General features: G+C 43.9%; 1 protein-coding gene and 2 long non-coding RNA genes across 9 annotated transcripts in view; 1 reads left to right on the top strand and 2 right to left on the bottom strand.

The window, feature by feature from the left end:
* Positions 1-23,316, top strand: part of LOC110491865 (tyrosine-protein phosphatase non-receptor type 11) — a 113,196-nt gene that overhangs the window by 12,111 nt on the left and 77,769 nt on the right. The window lies entirely within an intron of this gene.
* LOC149976659 (uncharacterized) lies at positions 553-953 on the bottom strand. The gene is made up of 2 exons (XR_016487236.1): positions 824-953; positions 553-721 (listed from the first exon to the last, which is right to left on the bottom strand). It is a non-coding gene; the product is annotated as an uncharacterized LOC149976659 (long non-coding RNA).
* Positions 4,870-5,269, bottom strand: LOC149976658 (uncharacterized). The gene is made up of 2 exons (XR_016487237.1): positions 5,140-5,269; positions 4,870-5,038 (listed from the first exon to the last, which is right to left on the bottom strand). It is a non-coding gene; the product is annotated as an uncharacterized LOC149976658 (long non-coding RNA).

Genomic DNA, 23,316 nt, shown 5'->3' with positions numbered 1-23,316 from the left:
TACAATAGCATTCTTTTCCGATTGGTAGAGAAATGTTTTTCCATGGCCCGTGAAAACAATACTATTAAATCTAATCTGCAACCCAGTCAACAACCCAAGGTCTACAGTAGTCTACGGGACCCCAGTCAACACTCAATAAAACCCATGAGACTGTGTATTCAAGATGGCAGCACCACAGAATGCCATATATGTCCGTAGAATGTTGCTCATAACCATAGCTCAAGTAACAACTAGTGGCAGCGGTGGCATTTGGAGGATATACAGTGAGCTCCAAATGATACAATGACTGAGGTTAAGGTGCAGACTGTCAGCTTTAATTAGAGGATATTTTCATCCATATCGGGTAAAACTATTAGAAATTCACTTATGTGTATTAAAGTAGTAAAAAGTTAAGTATTTGGTCTCATATTCATAGCACACAATGACTACATAAAGCTTGTGACAAATTTGTTGGACGCATCTGCTGTATGTTTTGGTTGTGGTTCAGATTATTTTGTGCCCATGTCACGTCTCTTCAAAATTGAACCCAGAAGCAGACCAGGACAAGGAGAGTAGGAAGAAGGTGAGTATTTATTTACAAGTGAATGTGAATGGGTAGATATATCCAGGTGGCGTAGCGGGCAGCGGTGGTGAGTTGATGGGAGTAAATAGGTGGATCCAATGGGGAAGCGGAATCCTCCGACGACCAGGCGGGAATGGGGTAAATGATCCGGGTGAGTAACTGAAGACAGAACAAACGGAGGTAAGTTTAAGGTAAGCAATACGTAAAAAACAACAAAACTAATTCTATCCAACTTGAGGCTGATACTATGGCACAACATACTGTTCATGGCTAACGATCCGGCAGGGAATGGATGTCAGGTCCGGGCTTATGAAGAGGAGAGATGATGATCAGGACCAGGTGTGCAGATAGCTGATGGGATACAGGTGCGGGTAATCAGAACTCCCAACTGGCTACATTGCCCGGCAACCAGACAGGGTGCGTTCCAGGACGCCGAAAAAACACTCCAGGACAGAACACAGGCAAAAACAGACTCAGGAAACGGGATTCGTAACAGTACCCCCCTCCTCGACTCAGTCCGTAGAGGAAGATCCCGTGAAGCCAACCAAACCCTATCTCCAACGGTATAAGCGGGGGCAGAAATACGGCGACGATTCGCCTGGATCTGATACCGGTCAGAAACCTTAAGGAGGGCCTTCCTGGCCCGATGCCAGGTGCGGTGGCAATGACGAATGTGGGTCTGGACAGAAGGAACCGAGAGATCCCGCTCCTGAGAACGAAACAATGGAGGTTGGTAACCGTACAGGCACTGGAAGGGAGACATCCCAGTGGCAGATGAAGGGAGAGTATTATGAGCATACTCGACCCAGGGTAATTGAGAGGACCAAGAGGTGGGATCAGAGGAAACAAGACAGCGCAGCGTGGACTCCATCTTCTGGTTGGCTCTCTCCGCCTGACCATTAGATTGGGGGTGAAATCCAGATGTGAGACTGACTGTAGCTCCATTGGCCAAACAGAAGGATTTCCAGACAGCAGAGGTAAACTGAGAAACAATGTCACAGGGCAACCCGTGGACCCTGAACACCTCCCTAACCAGGATCTCGGACGTCTCAGTGGCAGAAGGCAGCTTGGAGAGGGGAACAAAGTGGGCAAACTTGCTGAATCTATCCACAATGGTCAGAATAACCGTGTTACCAACAGAAGAGGGCAACCCCGTGACAAAATCCAGGGCCAGATGCGACCAAGGTCGCCGGGGAATAGGTAGGGGGTGAAGAAGCCCAGAGCTGGCCCGATTTGGTACTCTTATTCTGCGCACAAACAGGACAAGCGGCAACAAACCTCCGGGTATCTTCTCCCATGGCAGGCCACCAAAATCGTCTGCGCAGTAACGCCATAGTCCGAGCAACACCAGGGTGACAAGCTATCTTGCTGGCGTGGGACCACTGAAGGACAGCAGAACGAACCGACTCAGGCACGAACAACTGACCGGGTGGACCGTTATCGGGCCCGGGCTGTGTCCGAAGAGGCGCCATCACCTCCTCCTCAATCCTCCATGTAACGACTCCCACGACAACGTTCTGGGGAAGAATCGTCTCAGTCTTGGCCCCACTCTCCTCCGTCTTGGAGAACATCCGGGACAGGGCGTCCGCCTTCCCGTTCTTCTACCCAGGTCGGAACGTCAGGGAAAAATTGAAGCGTCCAAAAAACAAAGCCCACCGGGCCTGACGGGAGTTGAGACGTTTATCCGATTGCACGTAAGCCAGATTCTTGTGGTCAGTCCAGACTACAAACGGTTGCTCCGCTCCCTCCAACCAGTGATGCCACTCCTCCAAGGCAAGCTTCACAGCGAGAAGCTCCCGGTTACCCACATCGTAGTTTCTTTCAGCTGGAGAAAGACGACAAGAGTAGAAGGCGCAGGGATGGAGTTTACAGTCAGTGGAGCTACGCTGGGACAGGATGGCGCCCACCCCCACAACGAACTGATGGGAAGTGTCAGGTTGAGAGAGAAATCGGCTCTTCAAATCAAGAAATGCTCAGTCTGCCTCAGGAGACCAACAGAACTTTCTGGTGCAAGACGTCAGTACAGTTACATCTTCATCTCTCCCCTGGAGATGATGTACCCGAGGAAGGACGTCGTGTGGGCGTGAAAATCACACTTCTCAGCCTTCACGAACAGACGGTTCTCCAATAACCGCTGCAGGACCTGCCTGACATGCTGAACGTGGCTAGAAAGCTCCTTCAAGAAGATGAGGATATCATCCAGGTAAACGAACACAAAAATACCAATCATATCTCTCAGAACGTCATTCACCATACTTTGGAACACAGCAGGAGCGTTGGTCAGTCCAAACGGCATCACCTGGTACTCGAAATGTCCCATCAGAGTATTGAACCCAGTCAAACACTCGGCCCCCTCTTTGATCCGAACCAAATGATAAGCATTACGTAAATCAAGCTTCGTAAAAACCGTAGCACCCTGTAAAGAATCGAAAGCCGAGCTCATCAAGGGCAGGGGATACTTGTTCTTGACCGTAATATCATTCAACCCCCGATAATCAATACACGGTCGAAGAGAGCCATCCTTCTTGCTCACAAAAAAAAATTCCTGCTCCCAGAGGTGATGACGAGGGCCGAATGAGACTTGCAGCTAGAGACTCCTTGATGTAGGTCTCCAAGGCCTCACGTTCAGGTCGAGAGATACTGTATAACCGTCCCTTGGGAAAGGCGGCTCCAGGAAACCGATTAATCGCACAGTCATAAGGTCGGTGGGGAGGAAGGGACTGAGCCTTCTGTTTACTGAATACTTCACCCAACTCGTGATATGTTTCTGGAACCAGGGACAAATCAGGAGGAGCAGAGTCACTGACCTGACTGGAAACGGCAGGAGAACAGGCAGTCAGTCCTAAGACAGTTAGCATGACAATCAATGCTCCAACTAGTTACCTTACCCGTCACCCAATCAAACGAGGGATTGTGTTCCTTCAGCCAGGGGTAACCAAGAACCAGAGGAACATGAGGCGAGGACAGAATGAAGAAAGAGATAAACTCTGAATGATTCCCCAACAACAACATCTTAACCGGTTCAGTCCTCATAGTGATCCGTGCCAGACTACTGCCGTTCAGAGTGGTTGCTTCAATGGCTTCCGGCAATTGCTCCTTGGAAAGCCCCAGCTGTTCCACCAAGTCGGCATCAATAAAGCTGCCATCGGCACCTGAATCGATAAAAGCGTTCATCTCTAAGCTCTGATCCTTATTCATAAGGGTCGCAGGAAAACGGGGTCTGACAGGATTCTTGAGAGGTTGAAACTGGCTCGCTAAAATTCCTCCCAAAACTAGCGAGCCGGGCAGTTTAACGAGCGCTGTGGACAAGCGGAGATGTAATGTCCTAAGCTACCACAGTAGAGACTGCTGTTGGTCTCACGTCTACGTTGGCGCTCCTCCTTAGTTAGCCCGTGTCGCCCCACTTGCATTGGTTCAGGATCAGGTGGCAAGACCCCTCCACTAATCCCGTGTGGGGAATAACAATCAATACGTTCTGGTTCACTTCCTGAACCGAATGGTAACCGAGTTGCTGATTGATTGGATGGACCCCACTGCTTCTCCCTCCTCTCTCGGACTCTATTATCTACCCGAATAGATAAAGTGACCAAGCTGTCTAGGTCACTAGGCTCTGGATAGGATATCAGCTCGTCCTTGAGTTGCTCCGACAACCCCTGGTAAAAAGCCGCTTGTAGTGACTCCTCATTCCAACCACTCTCCACAGACAATGTCCTGAACTCGATCATAAAGTCTGCCACACTGCGAGCTCCTTGGCGAAGAGTGAACAAACGTTTAGCTGCGTCCTTACCTTGGACTGGATGGTCAAAAAGCCTTCTCATCTCTCCCGTGAATGCCTGGTATGAAGCCATGCAGGTCTCCTGTCGTTCCCAAACGGCTGAAGCCCATTCCAGAGCTCTTCCACGCAGCAGTTCAATAACAAAGGCTATCCTAGCCTTGTCAGTGGCGTAAGAATGGGGCTGCAGATCAAACACTAACCCACACTGCATAAGAAACAAACGGCATCTTCCCAAATCCCCTTCATATTTATCAGGCGTCGGTACCTTGGGTTCACAGAAGGAAACCGCATCAGACACGGCAGGTGAGATGGGTGAAACAGGTGGTGACTGAATCGCCAGCAAACTGAGCTGATCCTGGATTTGTGTCAAGCTAGCAGATAAGTTCTGGATTGCAACCGCTGTCCCAATGTCTTCCCCTGCTGGGTAATGGCATGGCAAACGGAATCCAGGTCCGCTGGGTTCATCCTTGGCCGGATCGTTCTGTCACGTTTCTTCAAAATCGAACCTAGAAGCAGACCAGGACAAGGAGAGTAGGAAGAAGGTGAGTATTTATTTACAAGTGAATGTGAATGGGTAGATATATCCAGGTGGCGTAGCGGGCAGCGGTGGTGAGTTGATGGGAGTAAATAGGTGGATCCAATGGGGAAGCGGAATCCTCCGACGACCAGGCGGGAATGGGGTAAATGATCCGGGTGAGTAACTGAAGACAGAACAAACGGAGGTAAGTTTAAGGTAAGCAATACGTAAAAACAACAAAATAAATTCTATCCAACTTGTGGCTGATACTATGGCACAACATACTGTTCATGGCTAACGATCCGGCAGGGAATGGATGTCAGGTCCGGGCTTATGAAGAGGAGAGATGATGATCAGGACCAGGTGTGCAGATAGCTGATGGGATACAGGTGCGGGTAATCAGAACTCCCAACTGGCTACATTGCCTGGCAACCAGACAGGGTGCGTTCCAGGACGCCGAAAAAAACACTCCAGGACAGAACACAGGCAAAAACAGACTCAGGAAACGGGATTCGTGACAGCCCAATAGAAATGAATGGTAAATAATGTATTGTGTCATTGTCACAAGTTGGTTCCTCTCCTTGTTCGGGCGGCGTTCGGCGGTCGGCGTCACCGGTCTTCTAGCCATCATCGATCCACTTTTCATTTTCCATTTGTTTTGTCTCGTTTTCCTACACACCTGGTTTTCATTTCCCTCATTAATTGTTGTGGACCGTTTTTCTAAATCCTGCCGCCTCCTCCCTCTGCCCGGTCTCCCTACGGCCCTACAGACTGCGGAGGCCTTGTTTACACACGTCTTCCGGCACTACGGGGTGCCTGAGGACATAGTGTCTGATCTGGGTCCCCAGTTCACTTCGAGGGTCTGGAGGGCGTTCATGGAACGTCTGGGGGTCTCGATCAGCCTTACCTCAGGTTTTCACCCCGAGAGTAACGGGCAGGTGAAGAGAGTTAATCAGGATGTGGGTAGGTTTCTGAGGTCTTATTGCCAGGACCGGCCGGAGGCGGAGTTCGTGCCCTGGGCAGAGAAACCCCAGAACTCGCTCTGCCACCCCTCCACTAACCTTTCCCCCTTCCAGTGCGTACTGGGGTATCAGCCGGTTCTGGCTCCTTGGCCTCAGAGTCAGACTGAGGCTCCTTCGGTGAACGACTGGTTCCGGCGTGCGGAGGAGACATGGGACGCCGCTCATGTTCACCTTCAGTGCGCCGTGCGGCGCCAGAAAGCCTTTGGGTTTGCACTGCCGTGCGGCGCACCACCGGTGGAGTTCGTCACCGGTCTTCTAGCCATCGCCGATCCACCTTTAATTTTCCATTTGTTTTGTCTTGTTTTCCTACACACCTGTTTTTCATTTCCCTTATTCATTGTTGTGTGTTTAACCCTCTGTTCCCCCCCATGTCTTTGTGTGGAATTGTTTGTTGTAAGTGCTTGTGCACATGTTGACTGGTATGCGTCGGGTTTTGTACCCATGTTGGTTATTTCTTTATGCCGTTGGTTTTGCTCTCCTGTGTCTAACTTCCCTGCCACCAGTTACCCTTACAGTCATTTTGGAGTCACTTTTACTGTAAATAAGAATATGTTCCTAAACACTTTTACATTAATGTGGATGCTACCATGATTACGAAAAATCCTGAATGAATAGTAAATAATGATGAGTGAGAAAGTTAGACCCACAAATAGGTTGAGTAATTAAGAATTTTGTCCACAAATGTACCCACATTTATTTTATACCGTACCAGTCAAAAGTTTGCACACACCTACTCATTCAAGGGTTTTCTTTATTTTTTACTATTTTCTACATTGTCGAATAATAGTGAAGACATCAAAACTATGAAATAGCACACATGGACTCATGTAGTAACCAAAAAAGTGTTAAACAAATATTTTAAACAAATATATATTTTATATTCTTCAAAGTAGCCACCCTTTGCCTTGATGACAACTTTGCACACTCTTGGTTTTCTCTCAACCAGCTTCATGAGGTCACCTGGAAGGCATCTCAATTAACAGGTGTGCCTTTTTAATTTGTGGAATTTCTTCTTAATGCGTTTGGGTCAATGGGTTGTGTTGTGACAAGGTAGTGATGGTATACAGATGATAACCCTATTTGGTAAAAGACCCAAGTCCATATTATGGCAAGAACAGCTCAAATAGGCAAAGAGAAATGACAGTCCATAATTACTTTAAGACATGAAGGTCAGTCAATGCAGAACATTCCAAGAACTTTGAAAGTTTCTTCAAGTGCAGTCGCAAAAACCATCAAGCGCTATGATGAAACTGTCTCTCATGAGGACCGCCACAGGAAAGGAAGACCCAGAGTTACCTCTGCTACAGAGGATAAGTTCATTAGAGTAGCAGCCTCAAGAATTGCAGCCCAAATAAATGCTTCACAGAGTTCAAGTAACAGACACATCTCAACATCAACTGTTCTGAGGAGACTGCGTGAATCAGGCATTCATGGTCGAATTGATGCAAAGAAATCACTACTAAAGGACACCAATAATAAGACGAGACTTGCTTGGGCCAAGAAACACAAGCAATGGACCGGTGGAAATCTGTTCTTTGGTCTGATGGGTCCAAATGTTCTACTTTTGGTTCCAACCGCTGTGTCTTTGTGAGACGCAGAGTAAGTAAACGGATTATCTCCATGTGGTTGACACCGTGAAGCATGGAGGAGGAGGTGTGATGGTGCTTTGCTGGTGACACTGCCTGTGATTTATTTAAGGCTCACTTAACCAGCATGGCTACCACAGCATTCTGCAGTGATGCGCCATCTCATCTGGTTTGCGCTTAGTTGGACAATCATTTGTTTTTCAACAGGACAATGACCCACACACCTCCAGGCTGTGTAAGGGCTATTTGACCAAGAAGTAGAGTGATGGAGTGCTGCATCAGATTACCTGGCCTCCACAATTACCTGACCTCAACCCAATTGATGGTTTGGGATGAGTTGAACCGCAGAGTGAAGGAAAATCAGCCAACAAGTGCTCCACAGTGGAGATTGGAGTATCTGTCCATAGGTACCATTTCAAGCCATACATTTCACAAAGCTGGGCTTTACAGAAGAGTGGCCAGAAAAAAAGCCATTGCTTAAAGAAAAAAATAAGCAAACAGATTTGGTGTTTGCCAAAAGGCATGTGGGAGACTCCCCAAACATATGGAAGAAGGTACTCTGGTCAGATAAAACTAAAATGTTGCTTTTGGCCATCAAGGCAAACGCTATGTCTGGCGCAAACCCAACACCCCTCATCACCCTGAGAACACCATTCCCACAGTGATGCATGGTGATGGCAGCATCATGCTGTGGGGACGTTTTCATCGGCAGGGACTGGGAAACTGGTCAGAATTGAAGGAATGATGGATGGCGCTAAATACAGGGAAATTCTTGAGGGAAACCTGTTTCAGTCTTCAAGAGATTTGAGACTGGGACGGAGGTTCATCTTCCAGCAGGACAATGACCTTAAGCATACTTCTAAAGCAACACTCGAGTGGTTTAAGGGGAAACACTTAAATGTCTTGGAATGGCCTAGTCAAAGCCCAGACCTCAATCCAATTGAGAACCTATGGTATGACTTAAAGATTGCTGTACACCAGTTGGAACCCATCCAACTTGAAGGAGCTGGAGCGGTTTTGCCCTGAAGAATGGATAACAATCCCAGTGGCTAGATGTGCCAAGCTTATAGAGACATTCCCCAGTTTGCGCTGTTCTGTAAAGGGAGTAGTACACAGCATTGTACGAGATCTTCAGTTTCTTGGCAATTTCTCGCATGGAATTTGCCTTCATTTCTCAGAACAAGAATAGACTGACAATTTTCAGAAGAACGTTTTTTGTTTCTGGACATTTTGTAATTGAACCCACAAATGCTGACGCTCCAGATACTCAACTAGTCTAAAGAAGGCCAGTTTTATTGTTTCTTTAATCAGAACAACAGTTTCAGCTGTGCTAATGTAATTTCGAAAAGGGTTTTCCAATGATCAATTAGCCTTTTAAAATGATAAACTTGAATTAGCTAGCACAACGTGCCATTGGAATACAGGAGTGATGGTTGCTGATAATGGGCCTCTGTACGCCTATGTAGATATTCCATTTTAAAAAATCAGCCGTTTCCAGCTACAATATTCATTTACAACATGAACAATGTCTACACTGTATTTCTGATCAATTTGATGTTATTTTAATGGACAATTTTTTTTTTTTTGCTTTTCTTTCAAAAACAAGGACATTTCTAAGTGACCCCAAACTTTTGAACGATAGTGTACAAACCACCAGTCAATCAAATATTCCTGGGAAGTAAATTTGTTTTTGTGCTTTAGACTTAAATACGCATAGATATTAAGGTGTAATTAGATTCCATCCTATCCCTTCAAGCTAAAAACAACATGATGCCATTGGTTCTACAACCATACATCCCACTTTCAACAGTATTAGCTAGCTAAACCCCAGTCACGCTAAGTTGAACTAGCTCTCTCAGGCTAACAAGATTGAAGTCAATTTGAAACTTTTGGACAAAGATAAATACTTACATGCTTCATTGCCAAACCCAAACACACCTGTACCAGCCAAAGGGGTGACCGAAGATGTGTGTTGAACAGTTGCCAGAACAGGGCATCTGTTCCCCACACAGAATACAATTACCTTAACAAAGGACAAGAACTGAATCAGAAAACCTTTATGTTGATATTTAAAGAAGTGCATGTGAATCGATTATTTCTCTCAGAAGCTAGAGAGGAAAATGTCTCCAATTGTCACGGTATTCATCGGAAGAAGAAGAGGAATCGTCAGACCAAAATGCAGCGGGGTACGTGTTCATCTTTAATATACTGAACTTAACATGAAGATACAAAATAACAATAGGAATAACCGAAAACAGTCCTGCAAGGTGAAAACACTAAACAGAAAATAACCACCCACAACTAACAGTGGGAAAACAGGCTACCTGTTATGGTTCTCAATCAGAGACAACGAAAGACAGCTGTCCCTTGATTGAGAACCATACCGGGCCAAAACATAGAAATACAAGACCTAGACATACAAACATAAAATGCCTACCCACATCACACCCTGACCAAACAAAAAATAGAAACATACAAAGCAATCTACGGTCAGGGCGTGACACCAATATCCATTGTCATGGAGTGATGAGAATTCACCAAGTCGTCTGTGCACCAGAGATTACATTTTGTAGGAGACAAATGGATTAAATAATGAATTGAGCCCATATTGAGACCTTGGCTGAGGTCGTTTGAAGACAAGACACTGTAGGCCTACTGCCGACCAATAAGTTTCACTGACAACATATTACAGCTAATGTTCATCAAATCAAACTTTGTCACATGCGCTGAATACAACAAGTGTAGACCTTACCGTGAAATGCTTACTTACAAGCCCTTAACCAACAGTGCAGTTCAAGAAGAGTTAGGAAATACTACAAATACTACAAAATCCTACAATGTGATTATCTGGATTTTTTTTCCTCATTTTGTCTGTCATAGTTGAAGTGTACCTATGATGAAAATTACAGGCCTCTCTCATCTTTTTAAGTGGGAGAACTTGCACAATTGGTGTCTGACTAAATACTTTTTTGCCCCATTGTACAAAAGTTCTGTTATACTCACAGACATGATTCAAACAGTTTTAGAAACTTCAGAGTGTTTTCTATCCAAATCTACTAATAATGTGCATATCTTATATTATTGGAATGATAGCAGGAAGTTGAAATTGGGCACACTATTTATCCAAAAGGGAAAATGCTGCCCCCTATCCCAATTAAGTGCGTAATACGTTTATGTTGCAACTTATTCTGTTTTGGTTTATTACTATTATTTTGGTTTGTTTTTTTAGATGCTAAATGAACACTTGATTTGCGGGAGCCTCCTCAGTTCATATGTTAGTAGATGTTTTAGGATAGTGAGAGGTGAATGTATAGTTAGGATTTAATTTTTGTTTCACCTCTCGTTCGAGGTCGCGCCGTGCATTTTTGGCATCGGACAGACAGTTTATTTTTATTTTTTATACAATGTTTCTATTTGTATATGCTTGTTGAAGGTTGATTGGGGGGGGGGGGGGGGGGTAAATGTTGGGGAGGGTTGGGGACAGGGTGGTGATTAAGCTTACATTAAGCTTACATTTACTTCCTGGAATGTCAAGGGTTTAAATGAACCAATTAAGAGAGTCAAGGTAACTGTGTGCTTGCCCAATATTTGGATAGATCCTCTACCCAGCGTACCGCTACCTCCTATTCAAGCAAATTCTTGAATACCTACAGTGCCTTGCGAAAGTATTCGGCCCCCTTGAACTTTGCGACCTTTTGCCACATTTCAGGCTTCAAACATAAAGATATAAAACTATAGTTTTTTGTGAAGAATCAACAACAAGTGGGACACAATCATGAAGTGGAACGACATTTATTGAATATTTCAAACTTTTTTAACAAATCAAAAACTGAAAAATTGGGCGTGCAAAATTATTCAGCCCCCTTAAGTTAATACTTTGTAGCGCCACCTTTTGCTGCGATTACAACTAAGTCGCTTGGGGTATGTCTCTATCAGTTTTGCACATCGAGAGACTGACATTTTTTCCCATTCCTCCTTGCAAAACAGCTCGAGCTCAGTGAGGTTGGATGGAGAGCATTTGTGAACAGCAGTTTTCAGTTCTTTCCACAGATTCTCGATTGGATTCAGGTCTGGACTTTGACTTGGCCATTCTAACACCTGGATATGTTTATTTTTGAACCATTCCATTGTAGATTTTGCTTTATGTTTTGGATCATTATCTTGTTGGAAGACAAATCTCCGTCCCAGTCTCAGGTCTTTTGCAGACTCCATCAGGTTTTCTTCCAGAATGGTCCTGTATTTGGCTCCATCCATCTTCCCATCAATTTTAACCATCTTCCCTGTCCCTGCTGAAGAAAAGCAGGCCCAAACCATGATGCTGCCACCACCATGTTTGACAGTGGGGATGGTGTGTTCAGCTGTGTTGCTTTTACACCAAACATAAGGTTTTGCATTGTTGCCAAAAAGTTCAATTTTGGTTTCATGTGACCAGAGCACCTTCTTCCACATGTTTGGTGTGTCTCCCAGGTGGCTTGTGACAAACTTAAAACGACACTTTTTATGGATATCTTTAAGAAATGGCTTTCTTCTTGCCACTCTTCCATGAAGGCCAGATTTGTGCAATATACGACTGATTGTTGTCCTATGGACAGAGTCTCCCACCTCAGCTGTAGATCTCTGCAGTTCATCCAGAGTGATCATGGGCCTCTTGGCTGCATCTCTGATCAGTCTTCTCCTTGTATGAGCTGAAAGTTTAGAGGGACGGCCAGGTCTTGGTAGATTTGCAGTGGTCTGATACTCCTTCCATTTCAATATTATCGCTTGCACAGTGCTCCTTGGGATGTTCAAAGCTTGGGAAATCTTTTTGTATCCAAATCCGGCTTTTAACTTCTTCACAACAGTATCTCGGACCTGCCTGGTGTGTTCCTTGTTCTTCATGATGCTCTCTGCGCTTTTGACGGACCTCTGAGACTATCACAGTGCAGGTGCATTTATACGGAGACTTGATTACACACAGGTGGATTGTATTTATCATCATTAGTCATTTAGGTCAACATTGGATCATTCAAAGATCCTCACTGAACTTCTGGAGAGAGTTTGCTGCACTGAAAGTAAAGGGGCTGAATAATTTTGCACGCCCAATTTTTCAGTTTTTGTTTGAAATATCCAATAAATGTCGTTCCACTTCATGATTGTGTCCCACTTGTTGTTGATTCTTCACAAAAAAATACAGTTTTATATCTTTATGTTTGAAGCCTGAAATGTGGCAAAAGGTCGCAAAGTTCAAGGGGGCCGAATACTTTCGCAAGGCACTGTACATGAAAAATTCTAACTTATTTGAAACTTGGAGGATCTCCAACCCTATGGGTAGGGAATAGTCCTTTTACTCTCATTTTTCCAATGTTTATACCTGAATTGACTACTTTTTGGTTGATGCTAAATTACTCCCTTATACCTGTAATGTGAGATATCATGATATTATAATTTCTGATCACAGTCCACTCACCTTCTCCCTGAGATTGTGTGACATCGTATCGAATGAGAGGGTCTGGAGGTTGAATCCTCAACTCCTCACAGAACCAACATTCTGTGAACATCTTAAATAACTAATTACATTTTTCTTTGATACCAATGACATCACAGAGACTTCCACAGCATTATTGTGGGAAACACTGGAGGCTTATTTGAGAGGCTGTATCATGTCCTTTCAGGCTGCCAAGAGAAGGTAAAACAGAGAAAAATTGTAGAATTGGAGGCACAAATTCACCTACTGGATAGGGAGAATGCTAGTCATCCATCTATGGATAAACATTAAAAAAATAACCACTTTCTTTCAGCTAAAATTGCAAAATCTTTTCTCTGTACCCAGCAAATCCAAGATGGAAGGAGGATTGTCTCTCCCAAATGTTATATTTTACTATTGGGCCGCTAACCTCGGTGCTGTTACATTTTTGCTGGCTTAGTATGGACTGTGAGAATGTCCACCCCTTCTATATTGACGCTGTGATTTTGTCACTTGTCAAGTTGGAAATGTCACTTCATAGTAACAATCCTATTATACATAGCACAGCCTGAATCTGGAAGCAAATTAAAGTGTACTTTGACCTCAGACTAATATAATTCCAGCTCCCTGTTGCCAGGAATCACTCCTTTGCCCCCCCCCCCCCCCAACCTTGATAACACCTTTGAGAGATGGGGAGAACTATGGATCAATACCATAGGGGATCTATATTTAGAAGAGACATTTGTCTCCTTTGATTTGCTGAGGGAAACCTATAATCTTCCCATAAATAACTTTTTCAGATACCTACAGATTAGAGACTGTTAGAAAACATCTGACATTTGGAAATGCTAAAAAAAATTGACGGATGCATAAAAATTGGGCCCATCTCAGGCAAACTGATATCTCGTCTAGATGACGCTCTTCAATCTGTTAGCACACCTTCTACAGATGCCATTAAAACTTCTTCATGATCGGTGTGTCCCCCACTGGATGGTTGAGCTAACGTAGACTAATGCGATTAGCATGAGGTTGTAAGTAACAAGAAAATTTCCCAGGACATAGACATATCTGATATTTGCAGGAAGCTTAAATTCTTGTCAGACTGCACTGTCCAATTTACGGTAGCTATTACAGTGAAAGAATACCATGCTATTGTTTCAGGAGAGTGCACAGTTTTGAACTTGAGAAGTTATTAATAAACAAATTGGGCACATTTGGGCAGTCTTGATACAACATTTTGAACAGGAATGCAATGGTTCATTGGATCAGTCAAAAAACTTTGCACATACACTGCTGCCATGTAATGGCCAAAATCTAATTTGCACCTGGGCTGGAATAATACATTATGGCCTTTATCTTGCATTTCAAAGATGGTACAAAAAAAACCCAAAATATAGTTTTTTTCCTTTGTGCTATCTTTTACCAGATCTAATGTATTATATTCTCCTACATTCATTTCACATTTCCACAAACTTCAAAGTGTTTTCTTTCAAATGGTAACAAGCATATGCATATCCTTGATTCAGGTCCTGAGCTACAGGCAGTTAGATTTGGGTATGTCATTTTAGGCGAAAATTGAAAAAAAAGGTTCCGATCCTTAAAACCTGTTGGTACTAGTGGGCAGTATTTTCATTTTTGGAAAAATAATCTTCCCAAATTAAACAGGATATTTTGTCAGGACAAGATGCTAGAATATTCATATAATTGACAGCTTAGGATAGAAAACACTCTAAAGTTTCCAAAACTGTAAAATATTGTCTGAGTATAACAGAACTGATGTTACAGGCGAAAGCCTGAGAAAAATCCAATCCGGAAGTGACTCATCTTTTGAAAGCCCTGCGTTCCGATGCGTCCCTATTGAGCTGTGAATGCCCTATCAACCAGATTACGCTTTCTATGTATTCCCCAAGGTGTCTACAGCATTGTGACGTAGTTTTACGCATTTATGTTGAAGAATACCCGTAGGCGGCTTCATTGCACAAGGTCACCTGATGCTCCCAGAGAAATTCTTGCGTAAAATACAGAGGTAGCCATTATTCCAATCGCTTCTACTGAGAAACCAATTGTCCCGGTTGATATATTATCAAATAGATATTTGAAAAACACCTTGAGGATTGATTATAAACAACATTTGCCATGTTTCTGTCGATATTATGGAGCTAATTTGGAATATTTTTCGCTGTTGTCGTGACCGCAATTGCCGGTTGATTTCTCAGCCAAACGTGAAGAACAAACGGAGCTATTTCGCCTACAAAATAATATTTTGGGAATAAATGAACTTTGGCAATCTACCTGGGAGTCTCGTGAGTGAAACCATCCGAAGTTCATCAAAGGTAAACGATTTAATTTGATTGCTTTTCTCATTTTCGTGACAAGGTTGCCTGCTGCTAGCAAGGCATAATGCTATGCTAGGCTATCGATAAACTTACACAATTGCTTGTCTAGCTTTGGCTGTAAAGCATATTTTGAAAATCTGAGATGACAGGGTGATTAACAAAAGGCTAAGCTGTGTTCCAATATATTTCATTTGTGATTTTCATGAATAGGAATATTTTCTAGGAAGATGTATGTCCGAAGCGTTATGCTAATTAGTGCCAGATGATGACAACGGTCCCGCTCACAGGATGGGGTGTCACTAGAGGTTAAGAGGTTTTAAGGCAGCTAGGGACTGACATCTCTGTGGCAGATTGGGAAGATAGATTGGAGTATATCCACACCTGCTCCATTAACTCCAGACATTGTCTCATACAATTCAAGGTATTCCACATATTACACTATTCTAAAACTAAGCAACATAGGATATTTCCTGATACATCCTTTGTGTGATACATGTCATGCTGCAGAGGGTACACTACTCTACTGCTTTGCATTATGCCCTAACTTATATGGTTATTAGTGTGGAATTTTTAGGATCCTTTCTGAAGTTCTAGAGGCTTCAATTAACCCAGACCCGCTTCTGATCATCCTGGGAGTGTCAGAAACCGTAAACAGATGAACCAGTCCCCAAAACAACTCCTCTCTTACAGTCTCATTTCAGCAAAAAAATATATCTTGTTGTTTTGGAAAAGGAAGGAAGCTCCCTCCCAAATTATGGCTCAGTGAGTTGGCAAACACTCTACACTTAGAAAGAATTCGATATATTCTAAGCAATAAATTATCAACATTATCAAAATCTGGCAGCCTCTCCTCTCTTGAATGATGAATGGGCGGGCGGGGGGTGGGGGGGGTGTGGTAGATACAGTATGTTCTGTATGTCTTATTTTGAATAACTTATTTTGTACATATTACTCTGGGTATTTTTGTATCTATCGGCTCTTTTATGTTTATATAAGAATTGCATGCTTGTCTTTTCTACGAAATACCTATGCACCATTATTGTGTGTGTTCAATAAACAATATTTGAACAGAATAATAGATGAATAAATGTCAAGAAAATATGCCTAAACTTCAACAAAAATGAAAAGATAATTTCACTGTAAAGAAGTTTAGACATAAGGGGCATCAGAGAAGAAAGTGCATCACCGAGAGCAGAGGGGGGTCAAAAACAGCCATTCACAGATACAGAGAGCAGAGGGGGTCTATAACAGCCATTCACAGATACAGAGAGCAGAGGGGGTATATAACAGCCAATCAAAGATACAGAGAGCAGAGGGGGTCTATAGCAGCCAATCACAGATACAGAGAGCAGAGGGGGTCTATAACAGCCATTCACAGATACAGAGAGCAGAGGGGGTCTATAACAGCCATTCACAGATACAGAGAGCAGAAGGGGTCTATAACAGCCATTCACAGATACAGAGAGCGGAGGGGGTCTATAACAGCCATTCACAGATACAGAGAGCAGGGGGGGGGGGTCTATAACAGCCAATCACAGATACAGAGAGCAGAGGGAGGTCTATAACAGCCATTCACAGATACAGAGAGCAGAGGTGGGGTCTATAACATCCATTCACAGATACAGAGAGCCGAGGGGGGTCTATAACAGCCATTCACAGATACAGAGAGCAGAGGGGGTCTATAACAGCCAATCACAGATACAGGGAGCAGAGGGGGTCTATAACAGCCATTCACAGATACAGAGAGCAGAGGGGGGGGGGGGGGGGGGGGGGGCTGGGCTATAACAGCCATTCACAGATACCAGAGAGCAGAGGGGGTCTATAACATCCATTCACAGATACAGAGAGCCGAGGGGGGTCTATAACAATCAATCAAAGTTGCAGAGAACAGAGGGGGGGGGGGGGTCTATAACAGCCAATCACAGATACAGAAAGCAGAGGGGGGGGGGTCTATAACAGCCAATCACAGATGCAGAGAGCAGAGGGGGGTCTATAACATCCATTCACAGATACAGAGAGCAAAGGCGGTCTATAACAGCCAATCACAGATACCAGAGAGCAGAGGGGGTCTATAACATCCATTCACAGATACAGAGAGCCGAGGGCGGTCTATAACAGCCAATCACAGATACAGAGAGCAGAGGGGGGTCTATAACAGCCAATCACAGATACAGAGAGCCGAGGGGGGTCTATAACATCCATTCACAGATACAGAGAGCCGAGGGGGGTCTATAACATCCATTCACAGATACAGAGAGCCGAGGGGGGTCTATAACAGCCAATCACAGATACAGAGAGCAGAGGGGGGTCTATAACAGCCATTCACAGATACATAGAGCAGAGGGGGGTCTATAACAGCCAATCACAGATACAGAGAGCAGAGGGGGGCTCTATAACATCCATTCACAGATACAGAGAGCAGAGGGGGGGGGGGGGGTCTATAACAGCCAATCACAATTATAGAGAGACAATTTGAAACCTCAAGATTCAAAGCAAGAAATTCCAACTGTTTACAAATAGTTTCAGACTTTGCCACACTTACAGGGAATTTAATTTGTACATATATAGCCACACCCCTACCTTTCTTACCCCGATCAGTGCGTTACACATTGTAAACATTTATACAAATATCCTTATTAAGAACAGACTTGCTGAGCCAGGATTCAGAAAATACAATTAGCGTCAGTTGATTTAGCCCCAATCCTAACCAATCCAATTTTAGACAACAGGCTGTGTACATTTAAATGAAAAATACCAAAACCAGATCTTGATTTAAAATCAGAGGGGGTTTGGAGACATTGCATATCAGGGCCAGGGTTAGGTTGCACGTTACCTGATATCAACAAAAGAAGAATAACTAGGCACCTCGGTTTAATAACCTTGCACGGCTTCTCTTTTTTAAGAGACCTACTGCAAGCGAATTCCACAAGATATATTCTAGACAATGCAAAACAGTAATGGTAGTGACACTAGTTCGTGCTGCTCACATCATGACACACATGCATCGGCACTTGGACGAGTGGCTCGAGTGGAAAAAGAGTGAGTGCCCACAGACACAATGTCTAATGTAGGGGAGAGCACATTGTCAGATGTTCGTTTTCTCCAGTAAAGTCAGTGCGCAAAGCAATACCACAAATTGGTGTTTTCTCTGAAATCGAGGCCAAGGAAATGTAAAGGGAGAGATGGACACTGAGTATGTGTGAGTGTATGTGAGTGTGCGCCCGTGTGAGTAGATTGGGGGTCGATTTAGAGAACTGGTTGGGGATTGTTGAGGTTACTGCCAGGTGGAGAGCAAAGTGGAGCAGCTTGAACGAGACACTCCACAGAGGGAAGGCAGAGGATAGAACCCAGGCCAGCCTGAGAGAGGGTAACTTTGGTAAACTTCGAGTAGGGAAGTGCAAATAGTGATAAAAAAAAAGATCAGAGTTGAGCGAGACCTGGGATCTTTACACCAGCAAAACTAAATAGTTGCACTACACAGCAAGGAAAGTGTAGATTTGCTCCACCATGAATGAATAGGTTAAAAACTACCAGTCACAGACAAACAACTATACATGCTGCCATCTTGGATTCTGGTTGATTTGGTTTGATTTGATAAAAGTACCATGTGCAGTGCCTTCAGAAAGTATTCACACTCCTTGAAGTTTTCCACATTTTGTTGTGATACAAAGTGGGATTAAAATGGATGCTATTGTTATTTTTTTGTCAATGATCTACACAAAATACTCTCTAATGTTAGTGGAAGAAAAATTCTCACATTTGTAAAAAAAACAACAAAAAAAACACGAATATCTCGATGAAATAAGTATTCAACCCCATAACTCAACACACGTTAGAATCACCTTTGGCAGCGATTACAGCCTTCTGAAGGAACTGTATGTAAAATGTGTGTAAAACGTCACAAAACAGCTGTAGAAACAAAAAAAGTGAAAGAAAGTTACTTGTGTCCTCCGAAAAGGGATGAGAGGGCCAATAAACAAGTCCAGCATGCAGGTTTTAAATAACAGAGGACTAGGGAGGGGTAGGCACTCCTCTAACAATTTGAAGTACCAATGTGCCACTCCACCCCAATCCCTTTGAGGGAAATGACTGGTAACAAGTGTCACTGTTATAAAACAGATGAATATAAAATATACAGAATAGAAACCCATATCTACTGTAAAATATGTTGGAGGATCTTCGAAATTATGGGGCTATTTTGCTTCCACTGTTCCTGGGGTCCTTTTACATTTTAGCCAAATACCTGGTTGCCTCTGCCAGGAGTTTGAAACTTGACTGCAAGTGGATCTTCCAGCAAGACAATAACCCCAAGCACACGTCAAAATCCACAAAGAAATGGTTAATTGACCACAAAATCGGTGACAAACAAAATTGAAAACCTGTGAACCCCTTTGAAAACCTGAAGAGGGCAGCCCATAAGCGCAGACAAAAGATATCAAGGATCTGGAAAGATTCATTATGAAATAATTGTCTAAGATCCCTCTCAAGTCATAAAACATTTAGAAAAAGGCACAGTTCCATTATTCTCGCAAGGTGAGGTGTTGAAAAATATATGACTGCTGTCATAAAAAAAGTATTACTTGTTAAACTAAATACATATTCTTAGCTATTTTTTCTTAGCTATTCTATTAGTATAAATGATATTCATTTTGGGGGGAGGCATACACTATAGCTCTGTATATGTATTATTTTTGTTATATAGTCTTTTTTTTGCTCATCTTTATCAAAAGGTGCCAATACTTTCGGACCTAACTGTATATCCAATTTTCTGTGGTGTCCATACAGCTCAAGGTGCATGATTAGGTTTTGCAAAGCCAGACGCCGTACTTTCCTTGAGTGGCCCTGCAGAGCCCGGACTTGAACCCAATCCAACATCTCTGGAAAGAAAATAGATGTGCAGTGACACTCCCCATCCAACCGGACAGAGCTTGAGAGGATCTGTAGTATAATACCCAAGAAGACTCAAGGCTTGAATTGCTGCTAAAGGTGAATGGAGCAAAGTACAGAGAGCTTCTTGATGAAAACCTGCGCCAGAGCGCTCAGGACCTCAGACTGGGGTGAAGGTTCACCTTCCAACAGGACAACAACGACCCTAAGCTAACAGCCAAGACAACGCAGGAGTCTCTGAATGTCCTTGAGTGGGCCAGCCACAGCCAGAACTTGAACCCGATCAGACATCTCTTGAGAGGATTGAAAATAGCTGTGCAGCGACACTCCCCATCCAAACTGACAGAGCTTGAGAGGATATGCAGAGAAGAATGGAAGAAACTGCCTAAGTACAGGTGAGGCAAGCTTGTACCCAAGAAGACTCAAGGCTGTAATCGCTGCTAAAGGTGCTTCAACAAAGTAGTGAGTAAAGGGTTCTGAATATTTATGTAAATGTATTCTTTCAGTTTTTTATGTATTTATACATTTATGTTTTGCGTGTCTGTAGATTGATGAGGGGGGAAAACTATTTAATCAATTTTAGAATAAGGCTGTAACCTAACAAAATGTGGAAAAGGTTAAGGGGTCTAAATAGTTCAGTTAGATAGCTTGGTAGACGCAGCATGAAGCTGCTGAAATTTCAGACAGAGAAAAAGTAACATTTTTATTTTAGGCAGCTCCTGTTATTATTTAGTATGTGTGTAAAAACTCCTGTTATTATTTAGGATGTGTGTAAAGTAACAATTGCTTGTTTTCCATTTCTTTTATACTATGCTACACTTACCCTAATATAATGAAAGCTGGTTCAACAGCAATGCATCTGGTGTCTTTCTTATCCTGGCCATGAATTAGCCAAGGAGTCAATCCATGTCAATCAATCAATCAAATGTATATATAAAGCCCTTCATACATCAACTGATATCTCAAAGTGCTGTACAGAAACCCAGCCTAAAACCCCAAACAGCAAGCAATGCAGGTATAGAAGCACAGTGGCTAGGAAAAACTCCCTAGAAAGGCCAGCACCTAGGAAGAAACCTAGAGAGGAACCAGGCTATGAGGGGTGGCCAGTCCTCTTCTGACCCTGACGGGTGGAGATTAACATGGCCAAGATGTTTATAGATGACAAGCAGGGTCAAATAATAATAATCACAGTAGTTGTCGAGGGTGCAACAGGTCAGCGCCTCAGAAGTAAATGTCAGTTGGCTTTGCTTAGCTGATCATTCAGAGTATCTCTACCGCTCTTGCTGTCTCTAGATAGTTGAAAACAGCAGGTCTGGGACAGGTCAGGGTTCCATAGCCGTAGGCAGAACAGTTGAAACTGGAGCAGCAGCACGACCAGGTGGACTGGGGAGAGCAAGGAGTCATCAGGCCAGGTAGTCCTGAGGCATGGTCCTAGGGCTCAGGTCCTCCGAGAGAAAGAAAGAGAGATAGAGAAAAAGAGAATTAGAGAGTATACTTAAATTCACACAGGACACCGAATAAGACAGGAGAAATACTCCAGATATAACAGTCTGACCCTAGCCCCCCGACATATAAAATATTGCAGCATAAATCCTGGAGACTGAGACAGGAGGGGTCGGGAGACACGGTGGCCCTGTCCGACGATACCCCCGGGCTGTGCCAAACAGGCAGGATATAACCCCACTCACTTTGCCAAAGCACAGCCCCCACACCACAAGAGGGATATCTTCAACCACCAACGTACTATCCTGAGCTCACAAAGATTTCCCCCACGGCACGAACCCAAGGGGGGGGGGGGGGGGGGGGGCGCCAACCCGGACGGGAAGATCACGTCAGTGACTCAAACCACTCAAGTGACCCAGCCCTTCTAGGGACGGCATGGAAGAGCACCAGTAAGCCAGTAACGCAGCCCCTGTAATAGGGTAGAGAATGAGTCAGAGAATCCCAGAGGAGAGAGGGTAACCGGCCAGGCAGAGACAGCAAGGGCGGTTTGTTGATCCAGTGCCTTTCAGTGCCTTTCCGTTCACCTTCACACTCCTGGGCCAGACTACACTCAATCATAGGACCTACTGAAGAGATGAGTCTTCAAAAAATACCTAAAGGTCGAGACTTAGTCTGCGTCTCTCACATGGATCGCCAGACCATAAAAATGGAGCTCTATGGGAGAAAGCCCTGCCTCCAGCTGTTTGCTTAGAAATCTTAGGGACAGTAAGGAGGCCTGTGTCTTGTGTAGGTACGTACGGCAGGACCAATTCGGAAAGATAGGTAGGAGCAGCCTATGTAATGCTTTGTAGGTTAGCAGTAAAACCTTGAAATCAGCCCTAGCCTTAACAGGAAGCCAGTGTAGAGAGGCTAGCATTGGGGTAATATGATCACCTTTTTTTGGTTCCATTAATGATTCTAGCAGCCGTGTTTAGCACTAACTGAAGTTTATTTAGTGCTTTAGGGTTTCTAAATGGTCTACTCGTGAGGCTTTTGCCAACATGATTTTGCATGATTCACAATTCACATAGGCCTACCTGCAATGCAATCTCCATTTGGCTTGTATCCATCCTCATTTCCAAAGAGCACCTCTTGTCCGGTTACCAAAGACGCGCTCCTCCAAACATTGGCTATTCAAAATGTTCAGCCCTATAACACCATATCAACAGTAGGCCTGGGCTATACAGTCTCTTGCTTATTGAGAATGGGGTAGCAGCTGAGTAGATATAATTCCTCTTATCTCCTTCTGACGGACTGTTTTTGAATCAGGTGGATCCTGCAGTGACCCCTCTTCTACAATTACGTCAGGCGTGTTTCTGGATCTCTACACATGCTCCTTTCATTGATGTATATCCCAGTATATTGTTCATGACAGAGCATGGGCCTTTGATGATGCAGAGCCTTGTTCAATTCCCCCCTGTCATGTATTTGTGTCTAATCCCTTGTTGAATGCCAGTTGTAATCTGTTACAATTTGCCTGCTGCTGTTTGAAAAGTTTCTCAGTAATCTCCTGGGTTTAGAATGAGAAATAAGCCTGGTACCCGGCTGGATAAGGGGGTCAGGTGCAATCTGGGCCAGTGTCGCTCCCCAGATGTCTGAGGCTTTGCGGGGCTTTGGCCCTGTCTGTTCCCTCTTCCATCAGCTCTACTACTGTCTACTGATGTCTTCTCTTGCTCTCTCTCTCTTTCTCTGTTTCTCTCTCTCTC

This window comes from Oncorhynchus mykiss, chromosome 16 (genome assembly GCF_057628025.1).
Source record: "Oncorhynchus mykiss isolate SJ-2025 chromosome 16, ASM5762802v1, whole genome shotgun sequence".
In the NCBI taxonomy this organism is placed as follows: Eukaryota; Metazoa; Chordata; class Actinopteri; order Salmoniformes; family Salmonidae; genus Oncorhynchus; species Oncorhynchus mykiss.
This window is presented reverse-complemented; position numbering and strand designations above follow the sequence as displayed.